Genomic DNA, 12,389 nt, shown 5'->3' on the forward strand with positions numbered 1-12,389 from the left:
GGAGTGAAGTCTTTCGCTCTGACAGTAATCAATAGATCATACCCATGTACATGCTTGGAGACTTCATCATAGAGGCGTGTTGCGCAAAGATTAAGGGGGTCAAACTTAAGGTAACTGTCATCTGCCACCTTTCGAGCAATTTTTTCAAATCTTGGAGTGCCCGTAAGAGCATTGAGCATGGTTTGCACTCCGGCGTATTTTGGTACTCGGACTTTTCCGGTTTCTTTTGCAAAGTAGACCATCTGTTCTGCCACTATGTATTAGTAGCCACCTAAGAAACATGTGTTATTGAAGCTTATCAAGGGCACCGCGGACATTAAAATTGCCCTTCGTACGCAGATTGTCATCAACTACCTTCAGAATAACCGCCTATGAAAATGTTAAAGAAGCAACTCCCAGGGGCCACGAGATTAAATTACCTCTAGGCGGATATTTTCCCTGGCATGATCATTCATTTCACGATATAGCTTGTTCTTCTCGGCATTCTTCTCAGCATCCATCTGCTTGATGCGCTCATACCAGGTGGCCTCAATGGCCTTAATATGTTCCTTGTGCTCAGCCTCAAAGGCCTTAATATCTTCCTTGTGCTCGGTGTACATGGTGGTTAGCTCTGTAAACGAAAGTTTTACCGCTTCAGTTTTATAGCCACCCTTGGTTAGAATAGAGTACGGATGATAATTGTATGGCATAGCCGGACGATAGGCAAGGGTGTAGGCTTTCGGAAGGAGTGTGTAACTAGAACTAGCCGCATTCCTCAACTCTTTCTTGCTCAGCAACCATGTTAGTAAAGCTCATTCAGGTAAAGTGTTTCATAAATATCTTACCGGAATGGTTTGGAATTTGAGTGGAATCCATTGCATGCGCTGGCTCATTTTACTGGCGGAAAGGAAATTCATGAACATCATTGAATTTATCGTAATTAAGCCGTGGCAGGGATGAAGAAGAAACCAGATGTTTGTAGGGGGTGGATGCCAGATGAGTTGTTATGACCTTTTCTCCGGATTAGCCTCTTGAACCTTAATCATTTTGCGTAAGTGGGAGTAAATTTACCCGGACCTTGTCATTTACATCATGGCCACACTGAGCAGTACAGATTTCACAGTATTTTGAGTTTTCCATCTATTTCTGAGAAGAGTCTATCGTGGTGTAGTTGGTTCTACACCACATTGCGAATGAAAAACAATGACTTCTGACCCACTAAACCCAACTTAGCCACAATTCGTGGGGGCCGAGCTGCACACCTTCCCTTCATGGACTGCTCTCTACTTTGCTCCCCCCGGAAACCCGGTAAGTTCTTCCAGAGCCGAAAGGCAATACCAGAGGTTATTGCCCAATACGATAGAAAGTATAGACAAGATCTGAACCCCGGTATTTGAGGCCCTAGAGCATGTTGACAAAAATTACGGTGGACCATTCCTACTGCCTAGAATAACATTTGAGGCTGAGGAAAGCGTTCAGAAGCTGACGGATAGTCCTTCACTCAGCGGGTTCATTCAGCAATGGGTTTGTGTCCCCTATAGAAAGGCGCACTAACTTATCTATTACCAGTGTAACCCCATCCTTGCGTTGATAACTATATTCATCAAGATCAAAAAACATCGCTCGAAAAACACATCTATTCTAAACCACGCAGAACGAAGATACTGCGCTGGCTCCGGCTGGGCCGACGACAGTAGGCTTGTGTCGGCCGAACACAGGAATATAACATTACGGAAAACCCGTGAAATTAAATAATATTACAGAATACCCCGGAGGAGAGAACCGAACTAGAATAGTCCAACCCCTAGCAGTTGATTGCCAAAGCTACCATCTCCAGCCGGCCCCACTGTCGACAGCATTAGCCGCGCACTGCTCTGTAGCGCCAACTTACCAGTATATGTCCCCCGTTTTCACAACTACTGGGAGACTAATACTAGTGGTTATTGGATTCAGGAGTGGTGGGGTTGGTGGTATCTTTTCACCAATAATTACTCGACCTTTTCGAATGACAGCACCAATAGCTGCTGCAGTTAACACTTTTGGGGGCTAATTTACAAAGATTGAGAAACTCCATATATACACCCCACCTATTGGCGGCCTACGCTCCAGATATGAAAATATGGTTACATTGCGAGCACAAAACTGCGATTGCACCTCCCCCCCCTTTCGTCTCCTCCTACCCCTGTCTCCGTGTTTGTACCCACAGCTGCTTCCTTCCCCTCCTATCTCTACACACTCTAGCCGTTTATCGGAGCATCCCCCCGGCCCCCTTCCCCGCCATTGCCTTCTCCTGTAGCCCCGTTTACTTCTTCTCCCTGTGCGCCCTAACCATTTCGAGATTCCTCTCCCTAGCATATCAGTTCTCCAAAAGCCTTGCAGCCTTCTTCGCCCCTAGAAAGGAGGTCACCTTATCTTTGACAATAATCCTCACGGGGTCCTTGATGGCGACTAACTTTGACATAGTCTTTCTGCTGCTACCACAGAACTCTACGTTCCGGCCTGTGCGAGCTTCCGCTCCAAGCGCCCAGAAATCACCCCACCCTCTATTCCTCACGTCTCTGTACTCCAGTTTCCCGAGGCTCTTAAGAACAGCCCAGTGTTCAATGGAGCCCGTCGGAGTGTATAAGCCGAGTATAATGTGTGAGCCGCGTTTTATGTGTGGGAATATAATGCGCAGGAGGACCAAACTGTAATTGTAGAGTTGTTGCACTGTGTACGGGCTCTGAATTGGTGCGTTAGGTTCACCGTCAGAGGGGGTTAGGCCAAAGTCGTCGATTGTTGGGTTAATCTTGTTCTTCGTGTCGGCGGGGTAGTCGATACCAAGACGCAAGGTGACATATGAGTACTCTAAATCTTCATGCTTTTTTGGGGGGGATGACTCATCCATGAGCCTCAGCAGATAGCCAGGGTGCTCATAGTGCTGGGGGAGGCGGCAGTATGATAGTCTTTGCGGCTGGCGCCATCTGTGGGGCCAGAGGGGAACAAGGGTGTTACTCTTGGTTGGTGCGCGCGGTGGTTACATCTCTGGGCTCCATTTCCATAGGGGTTGGCGAAGCCACCAGCATTCTTGGTCGGGGGGGGTTGAAAAGCTTCACCAACATTCTTGATGCAGTCATCTAGGATGGTGGAGAGGGCATATGCAACAGCCCCGAAGCCCATCGTCATGCCCGGTTCACAGATCGAACGGGTGCCGCCATTCTGATTTAGGTGCGGCCAGAGTTGTTCAATGGTTTGGCCGCGGAAAAACGACTTCCCTATCAGGAGGATTCTGCTTGTAGCAATGATCAGATTGTAGGGTTTTCTCGGCTAAGCCTTATTCTTCTCCACCAAGGCACCTGGCTTGTAGTGTAAGTTTTCGAAATAGATATCCGGCACTCGAGGAATAAACCGAGTATCGTCCAAGAGCCTCGACAATGACTGCCCGAAATCCACTCCTCTCACTCGCAGCCGACAGTTCCTTCCCACTTGGCCAGGTGGCGTCTTCCCTGTTCTTTCTGAAAGCTTATTCTTCCTTCTCTCCTCTTCCTCTTGGACAATACTCCGCCAAGCAATTACCCGAGCGCCCCTACCCCCTACATCAAGCACGTTCTTAACACCCTGCTCCACCCATGCCACCTGAGCACCCAATCGCTGCTCGGTCAACAAACCTAAGCACCGCGCTTACAACCTCGACATCACCACAGTGAAAAACACGTCGATATCCACATCTGAGATTGGAAGGTTGATCGTGTCAAGGGGATAGTCAGCTCACGCTTACTCCACTCCCCAGAGTAGATGGGTGAGAATTGGAGGTGTGGGCTGCAGAGAGTCCTATGCATTGAGTTCACTGTATGCGAGGTGTCGGCCTCCGCCATCAGAAACTCTGTCCGGTCCCTCACCGATGGTGGAAGTTGGATGCGAGACGTCGCGAACCGACCGACTTCAGTGAGAAGGTTAATAAAAATATTCCGCCCTTCGGCGACGTGAAATGAACGAGTAATCGGCTATGACGGCACGAAAACGAAAATACCAATCGAGCGACAGTGACTTAAGCACGAAATACACTGCAAGACAAAAAGCGAGGAAGGTAGATCTCTCTCTTATTCAACGCACAACTCTCACCTTTCGCACCCACTAACTGAAAAGACAGGAGTATATATCAAGCACGACAAAGGTATCCTCTAAGCCTTCCATCCCTCTACCACACACCACAGATCTCTGCTCTTGTCCGCGCAGGTTCTCATACCCCATGCTCACTCGCATGCTAACAAAAGAAAGAAAGAAAAACTCTACAAAGACACCCACTACTCCGTAACCTCCCAGTATCCACGTCACCTGAGAATGGGCGAGCTGCGAACGAGCGAGCCGACGGATAAACTATGAATAACGGAAACAAAGCACGAACTAATGGACGATGAAAGGCGAGCAGTGGATATGAACCACAAATGAACGGACGAACGGATGGACGGACGAGCGTAATAGATTTAGACTATGTTAGGGAGAGAATGTATTGTTGTTCTTATTATCCCCGCGTTGCCGGAGGTGTCCTATATATACACAGGCTCGGCATCTACGAGTCTCTCTTTCTTATCTCCCATGCACATCTTTCTTCTTCTTTCATTCCCATTGACATGAATGCTCCAACTATTCCAATCCCTTGAAACTCACATCCATCTCCTTCTTGTTCTTAAGCATTCCATCATCTCTGACGCTCCTAATACACATACAGCTTCTTCCTTGTTTCCTAATCATCATAGTGCGATACCTCCAATTCTCAATCCCTATAAACCTTAATTTTATACCTTCCACCGTTTCACTATCCTCATGGCTAAAACCCGACAAACATTCCCACAACACCTTGCTCCTAACTTAGGCAACAATGCCTTTCTCAAATCTCTGACAATCTCCAAACAAACTGGTGTACCAGCAACCAGGTTTCAGAGCCCAACATGCAGTGATCCTCTCTACAACCAATTTCGATCTAGAACCTTCGGGTATTTCAACAGAGCGATAGCCATGAGCATGCTCAGCAGTACCACGGTTTCCAACATGGGTGTGTCCGGAAGGGATGAGGAGAACCACCGGTACGGAGGTCCGCATCTCTCCCTTCTTCTTCCACCACTACCCCTTCCGGATGCGCGATCCACTGGGCAACCCATGCATATAAGGCATCCTCCGCAGGCGGCTTTGAGAGTGGAAAACGGTGGAGCTCCTTCTCAACCTCTAACTGCGGAATCTCTCTCGAGACCTCCTCAAGCGTCTCGCCCCGCTGCAAAAATCAGGTCGTACTGCCGTAATAGCTCTTGTAGATCCTGAATTCACCCTTAGGCTATGTCACACTTGAACTCAGAGTCAGTCTGTAAATCTAGTTTTGACAAGTTGGCGATCCAGTTCATGATGTTCGCGTAGTGTATTTTTCTCTGCAACAAAACATAAAAAACGTGAGGTGAATCCTTCGTTGCCCCCAGTTGGTCCACCGTCACTCCTAGACATCGTCATTCAGACTATCCAAATTGTGTCACAGGGATGTCTGTACTATGTCATAGCACGACATCTCTAAGAGTTTATGCGCCTAAGGGAGTAAGTCTATCCCACCTAGGAAGTTAAGCAAGTAATTTCTATCACTCTCTCCCATACACCTTTGGCTCCAATTCGACCGTGCTTTAGAATAGTCACAAAATCAAATATCGAGTGATATATGGTGCAAATGTTCTCCTAAACTTCAGTGCTGGGTATATCGCGAATTATCAGATGAGAGGGGAATCGCAATCCGCAGTTTTTATATTATGATGTTGGCCATGGTACCGCTGAAATTTAGGCAAAAGGACGACTTTGACGACATAAGATGAACCCTCGCGCCAGAGTACGGCATCTTCTGATTGACTATTAGCTGATTCGCTGTAGCCGGCCTCTAAGACCACCGAAGGAAATGGAGCAGGACGATCGTAGCCAGGCACAATGCGGGGGACGAATGCCAAATCTGGCTCCTTTGCCCGGCCCATGTAATCCCCCGTGAAGTTTTCAAATTCTATGTAAAATGGTCAGCTCGGATCTCACGCTTCAAGTTAGAGAAAATAGCAACCTACTTGGAGTGCCTATAACATCCATTGTGCGGTCCCAAGCTTCAGAAAGCACCTGGTTCCTGATCAATTGCTTTTCGACTTTATCCAGCCATACTGCAACAGACTCGTGAACCCATGAAGGCATTGTGTTCGGTATTATAGTTTAAGGTGGGGGCGGAGCAGCCTTGTAGTGGTAGGTTGGTTGGGTATGGTGGCTGGGGTTTGTGGTGGGGAGCCGAGCCGGTGGAGTGAGGAGGAGCTTAGCTGGAACTTGTGTACACTGAAGACAAAAATGACAACTAGGTAAGGTAGGAAATTCTCCACCATCACGGATTTCGGACAATACAGATACAAATAGAGTGTGAAAGCCAGGATCCGGTATTAGTCTGTTTTATCCCTAATGTTCTATGTTTCTACTGTTAATGTCGTACAGATATTAGCGTTTTCCAAATACCATGTGGTTCTAGTAAAGGCGTGAAATACTGGGTCCGGCCATACCGCACCACTCTGGAGGTTGAGACCGTTACCAAGGGGAAGGTGGGTAAAATGAATCTTGATCTATTATATATACCCAAGAAAATGACGAAAAACATCAAAGAGAATGGGTAGCCAAACCCGCTTCTACTTGCTAATTGGCTAGAGAGTGCATTGTCTGTCCCCGGGATGCAAATTGGCTCTGAAAGTGCTATATTCTTGAGAGCCACCCCCTCCGCAATGGTCTCTATCTCCCCAGTGGTAACTGCAATAGGTTTCAACATCTCACATCGTCTAGCAAAAATTGGTTGGAGTTGTGAAACTACTAAAGACCACCGCTGAGGATTTATTATTTAGTTATTTCATCCTATTAAAAGTCCTAGAACCCCTCCTAACAACAGGTATGAGAAAAGAAATCTGCAAGAAGAACACCCCGGCCCCCCCAGTTCAATTGCGTTAGGCAGGTACATAGCCACTGTGCCTGGTATAGACACCGGCTACGTCGCGGAGGATTGAAAGGTCTAGTAGAACCTCCGTCTCTGGGTTCATTGTAGAGGGGCAATCATCAGCATAAAATTCCTTGAAGGTAATTGTTGGGTTTTTCAGAGCGTGCGGAGGAGTTGGAAAGATGTTCTACACTCACAATTCCCAGATTAACAAAGAAAACTGAAGTCTGGGCATGTGAAAGGGGAATGAAACTTACATAATAGGTAGGGGAAATGGTGCATCCGACTCCATCTGGCTGAGCACGGGAGACAGACAAGGCGAGGTTAATACCGCCACTTTCATTTGCCTCATGGAACTTGGCCTGTAGCACAACCTTGACCGCATTTCCAGACCCCTCTAGCCACAGCCTTGCATCGTCAAGATGGCAAGTAGTGGACTCTTGCCAGCCAGATTCGACAACAACTGAGGGGAATGAGGCCAAGGTTCCCCTACTACTAGTAGGACCAATATGTGGTATAAAAGCCATGACTGGTTCCTTGAATGAGCCTGCATGTCGACCAACAAAATTCTGAAACTCTGGGAAACTAGATTAGCCAGGCCGGATCCAAGTTGGAAGGAAGAACGATTAGCAACCTACCAGGAGCCAGGATGATGTCCATTGTGTGATCCCAGGCATTGGGTAGGAGCCCACACCTAACCGCTCTTCTGATTGCCTTGTACATCCAGGTTCCGACACACTCGTGCAGGAAGCAAGGCATTACAACCTTCAACCTTTTCTCGGTAGAAAACCAATGGATGCTGTACATCATATTTAGTTAAAAATAACTTAAACCACCTGAAAGAATTAACTTACCGGAAGGAATATGTCTCAAGATAAGTCGCGCGATGGCGTAAGCACTTGAGGATGTGTTCAAAACCTTCCTGATCGAGATGATCACGAACCAAGAGGTCGGGATGATGGGTTTCGATTGCTTGCAGAACTTCGCAAAATATATCTTCGGCCGACATGACTGAGCTATCCAGTACTGCGCTTCCCAAGGGTTGAATGAGAGGCAGGCGATGGAGAAAACACAGGGTGGGTTGTAGGTAGGTTGTAGGTAATGTAGCTAGGTTGTAGGTATTGGCTAAGCTGTGGGTATGTGGGTTGGTGCTTGGTTGGTGGGCAATTGATTCATGCCAAGCCCCACAAGATCGCCCCCCATTTCGGCTAACGTATTGGACCGGGAAGCGAGTCAGCCAGGGCAGTGGATCACAAAAAACGCACCAAAAGAGTAGAAATATGGAAATCCTCATTGATGCACAACACTAAGAAAACGAGATTTAGAAGGGTACTCGAGTAGGGGGTATCTCTGATAGCACACGATTTCTGATTCGCTTGTTTTTGAGATGATTTCGGAGAATTTATTTTGTCGATCTTCACGTAATCGGGGTTTGAGCAAAATTCACATACAAACCGGTTCACTTCTGCGTCTGATCCATTTCCCGGTCCAGTACGTTACTCGAGTACTCGTAAATTACCCCGGAAGCACTCCAAAGTCCGAACAAAGATTACCCAACTTGAAGGTGAAGTTGAACTTCTAAGCAAGCTCGAACAAGATCGACTGGTCAGACAAGAGCAAGAAACGCTTGGCTTCCACTGGAAACATGAGCACCCAGAAGTTCACTAAACCGCTCAAGGTTTGAAAGATTATATCCATAGACTTGAAGAGATAATCAGAATTTTAGAAAGAGAGTAAAAGGTATAATAAACCCTGCATAAGGGATGTAGATTTCAAGAATTCCACCAAGAAACCATGCCGAGACAGAATATAAGCACACCGGCACCCGCAATAAGGGTAGTCTAGATCACACTATATCGAGCAATAGTGGCCAAGGAGGTTCCGAACGGATGAGCGAAGAAGCCTCAAATTCTAGCAAGCCAAGATCCCGGAGGAGGGCGATCCTATATATAACAAAAAGAGGGTATATTAGCAACAGGCACGAGATAACACAATCAGCATATTTCCCTGCCTTTTCAAGGAAGAATCGGGAATATTGCAGGATTAACTCCATAGTGGCGAAGTATGATACCAGAACAAAGGCTATACAGAGAGGAAAGTTAGCGCACGCGCGAGCAAACAAAATAAAATAGGGTTATGAATACTGAAGCCCCCTCTCTAGTCATATTGGCTGATTCAGCTCTCTCAAGCGCAGATCCATTGAAGCTTCAGCCGGTTCAAGGCAGGACCCAACCTGCCAGTCACAAACTACTCAGCACATGTAATGCCTTCCACCACTTCCCCCACGCTTGCTCCCTCTGCTGCATTTGTTGAGTCTCCGGAAGAGGTATACGCATACCCATCCCCGGACAGCTTAAACCCCCCAAACCAGCCATCGTCCCACGACCGCCACCCATCCCACCAAGTCATCCTCCACCGCCCATAAGCTGCTGCATCATCTGGAGCATCGGGTCCTCCTGATTACTCCCCGTTCCACCAGTCTGGCCGCTAAACACGCTATTGCACACCATCAATAGCCCCGGTACAGATCAGACTAATCACTGCCAACGCCGAAAAGAGGACCCTGCTGTCCCTGTGCATTGGGGAGAGAACTGCTCCGAAGCAATGATGGCAGAGGCCCTTGCCGCGGAGTTTTTGGCTTGTAGTAATCTGCAAAAATGTCTAAATGGGGGGTCCGTGGTGGCTTCTCGAGCCGCGGGGGGTTTCTGCATTTTTGGATTACCGGTTAGAATAAAAAGGCCTAAAAAACCAAGGAAAGACTGTGATAATTCCGGTATGCTAGACTATCGCAGTAGGATTTTTTTTGCTTTTCTTTATTGTTTGAACCTGCCCTCATTGCAGAATGTTTGACCCTGTGCCCCAGTTATGCGATTTAATCCTGCGCTCCCTCCTTCTTTAACTTTGGCCTGGCGACGTTCCTGCCGAATTCTGGCTTGCTCCTCTGGACGCAGCAGTGATGAACTAACCGGTAGATTTTCCATTCTTGTATATTGGGGGCCAATTAAGAAGAATTGTGTAGGGGGGGTGGGAGAAGGGTTTTCCTCAAGGTTGTTGAGGTAAGGTGTCAAGACGGAATTCCGGGGGCCAAAAAACAGCACTAGAATGTCCCTCAATTGTAACCATAGATTCCTCCTGCTCCAAGCATAAGGTCTGACTAGGCTATATTGGTCAGAATCTCAGCATCTACCACAAACAGTGCACTTACCTTGGCAGAGAGATATGTAGATTAGAATCTACTCAGGAGAAGAAAATATATCCAACGGGCCTCCTCTCTGTGAGAGACCGGGAACAGAACTATGTTCCATTTCAGCGCTCCGTATATAGAGCCATTACACTTACCGACCACCCTTGTCGCCTCGACCATTGTGACATTCGAGGTAACTACTGGGAGGGAGTGAAAGAGAGGGCTTTGACGATGCTGCTGAGGAGGTAGAAATGAGTCTTAGAAGTGTTTCTGAGGAAGCTGGTTTGGATGAGCCACCCGACAGAACCACCCTCGCAGCGTTCAGCACCAGACAATTGAGAACCGAACGTGTATTGCTGAGGAGAGAGTTGATCGGGAGTGAAGGGCATGTCAAGGAACAAAATTATGCAGGTAAACGCTAAGAACGGTTGTGGGTTTTTTCAATATTTCTTTTTTCTTTAAGTAATGATAGAATGAGGGAGAAGTTTCTTTAGAGTTTACTCCAGACCCTGGGAACTTCTCCAGTGATACCTCTAGCTTCAATTCACAAAGCCAAGTTTAAATGCTGCAGCGGACTAGGACTACGCAGTCACACCACATTGTGGGGGATTTTGCTTGAAGGTGATGTCTAGTACAGGGCAAACAGATGAAATTACCGTTTTATCATTATAAAAATAAAGGCAGGCTTCCTTCCTCCGGATACCACCCCACCCCCCAATCAAACCCCCTCCCCCACACTCCCCCCTCCTACTGTGACCCCGCCCCCCCTCCCAACTCTTTCTCCTATGCCTACTATTCTACCTGCCCACCTCCACCCGGACCCGCACAACCCCCCACAGTGCCTAACCAACAAAATCCCACACAGCACCCAACCACCACAAACCCGCACAGCATCCGAACCCTGTAATTCCACCTAGCATCCAACCCCTACAACCCCGGACAGTACCCACACCAGCACCACCTCGAGCAACTCTATCACGCGTGTTGACTCCCACGTGCGCTCATCTCACAGCCCGCAATCTCTCGGAGACTTGTCAAGTCGAGAGTAATGCCACCTTGTGGGTCCACCCCAGGGGGACAACCCCCCGCGTAAAAGGAGATAAAAGGAGATAAAAGGATTTTGCTGTGGATAGTTTGGGATGGGGAAGATGTCCTAAACGTGTAATCAAAACATTAGTAGTAGGATCAGCAGTATTTGGGATAGCAAAGAAACTTGCATAGGGTTCAACAAAGATACCGTGTTCGCCCGGACGAGTTCGCTTCAAGACTAACTTGGCTCGCATCAGGTTCTCGCTATTTGGTCGGTAGAACTTTACCTGGATAACCACGTGCACTGCTCCTCCGGACCCTCTCTGCCAAAGTTGAGAATCAAGGTCCAGTTGTGGCATCGATTCATCCCAACCCGATTCAAGGACGACGGATGGATATTCCGCCTTCTGAGTCCAGTCTGGGCCAACCTTGGGCACGAAAGTCAAATCTGCCTCTTTTTTCGACCCCGTATAATCACCGATAAAATTATCATATTCTGATAACACGGATTAGCAACATTTCAATACGCCAATGTGTTGTTGATAACAAACCGGGGGAAGAGGTTAACAGCATCGTTTTCGGCCAAACCTCGGGAAGAATTCCTTGCATTGCGGCTACCACAATCATTTCGTTTATCCACCCTCCAGCACACTCATGTAATTGCGATGGCATTACTACTTTCAATATCCCCTCACTGGCAAACCAATGAATTCTGTAAGAATATGTTAGTAGTGTCCAACAAGATGGAGGGCTGTGAAGAAGTAGGATTACCGAAATGCATACTGCTCCAAGTAATTGGTGCGGTGTCGTAAGCCATTATGAATATCGTCAAACACCGTTTGGGGGACATTGTAAAATGTCAATAGGTCCGGAGCACGTGATTTAATCGCATCCACAATCTGATTAAATATTTTGTCCGACATAATTTCACAACTGAATGTGACAAGAGGAGAGAGCACAAGCAATAGTACTTGATGTAAGTGGTAGATGTGCTGAGGTTGCAATAAAGTCGCAGTGCAGGATGGAAAGGAGGTAATGTAGGTTGTAGATCTGCTGACGTTGCGAGAAAGTCACGGTGCGGGTAGCGAAAGGAGGTGTAACCATGCCAAGGTTCTTGGCGATTATGTAATTGCGCTCAGTTCCAAAATCTTGCACCATATCTAATTTACGACATGACCAAAGCACAACGGAATATATTGAGGCTGAGGCGAAGGGGTGAGAGTCCCATATGGTACT

Source organism: Tuber melanosporum (assembly GCF_000151645.1).
Source record: "Tuber melanosporum whole genome shotgun sequence assembly, scaffold_30, strain Mel28".
Classification (NCBI taxonomy): Eukaryota; Fungi; Ascomycota; class Pezizomycetes; order Pezizales; family Tuberaceae; genus Tuber; species Tuber melanosporum.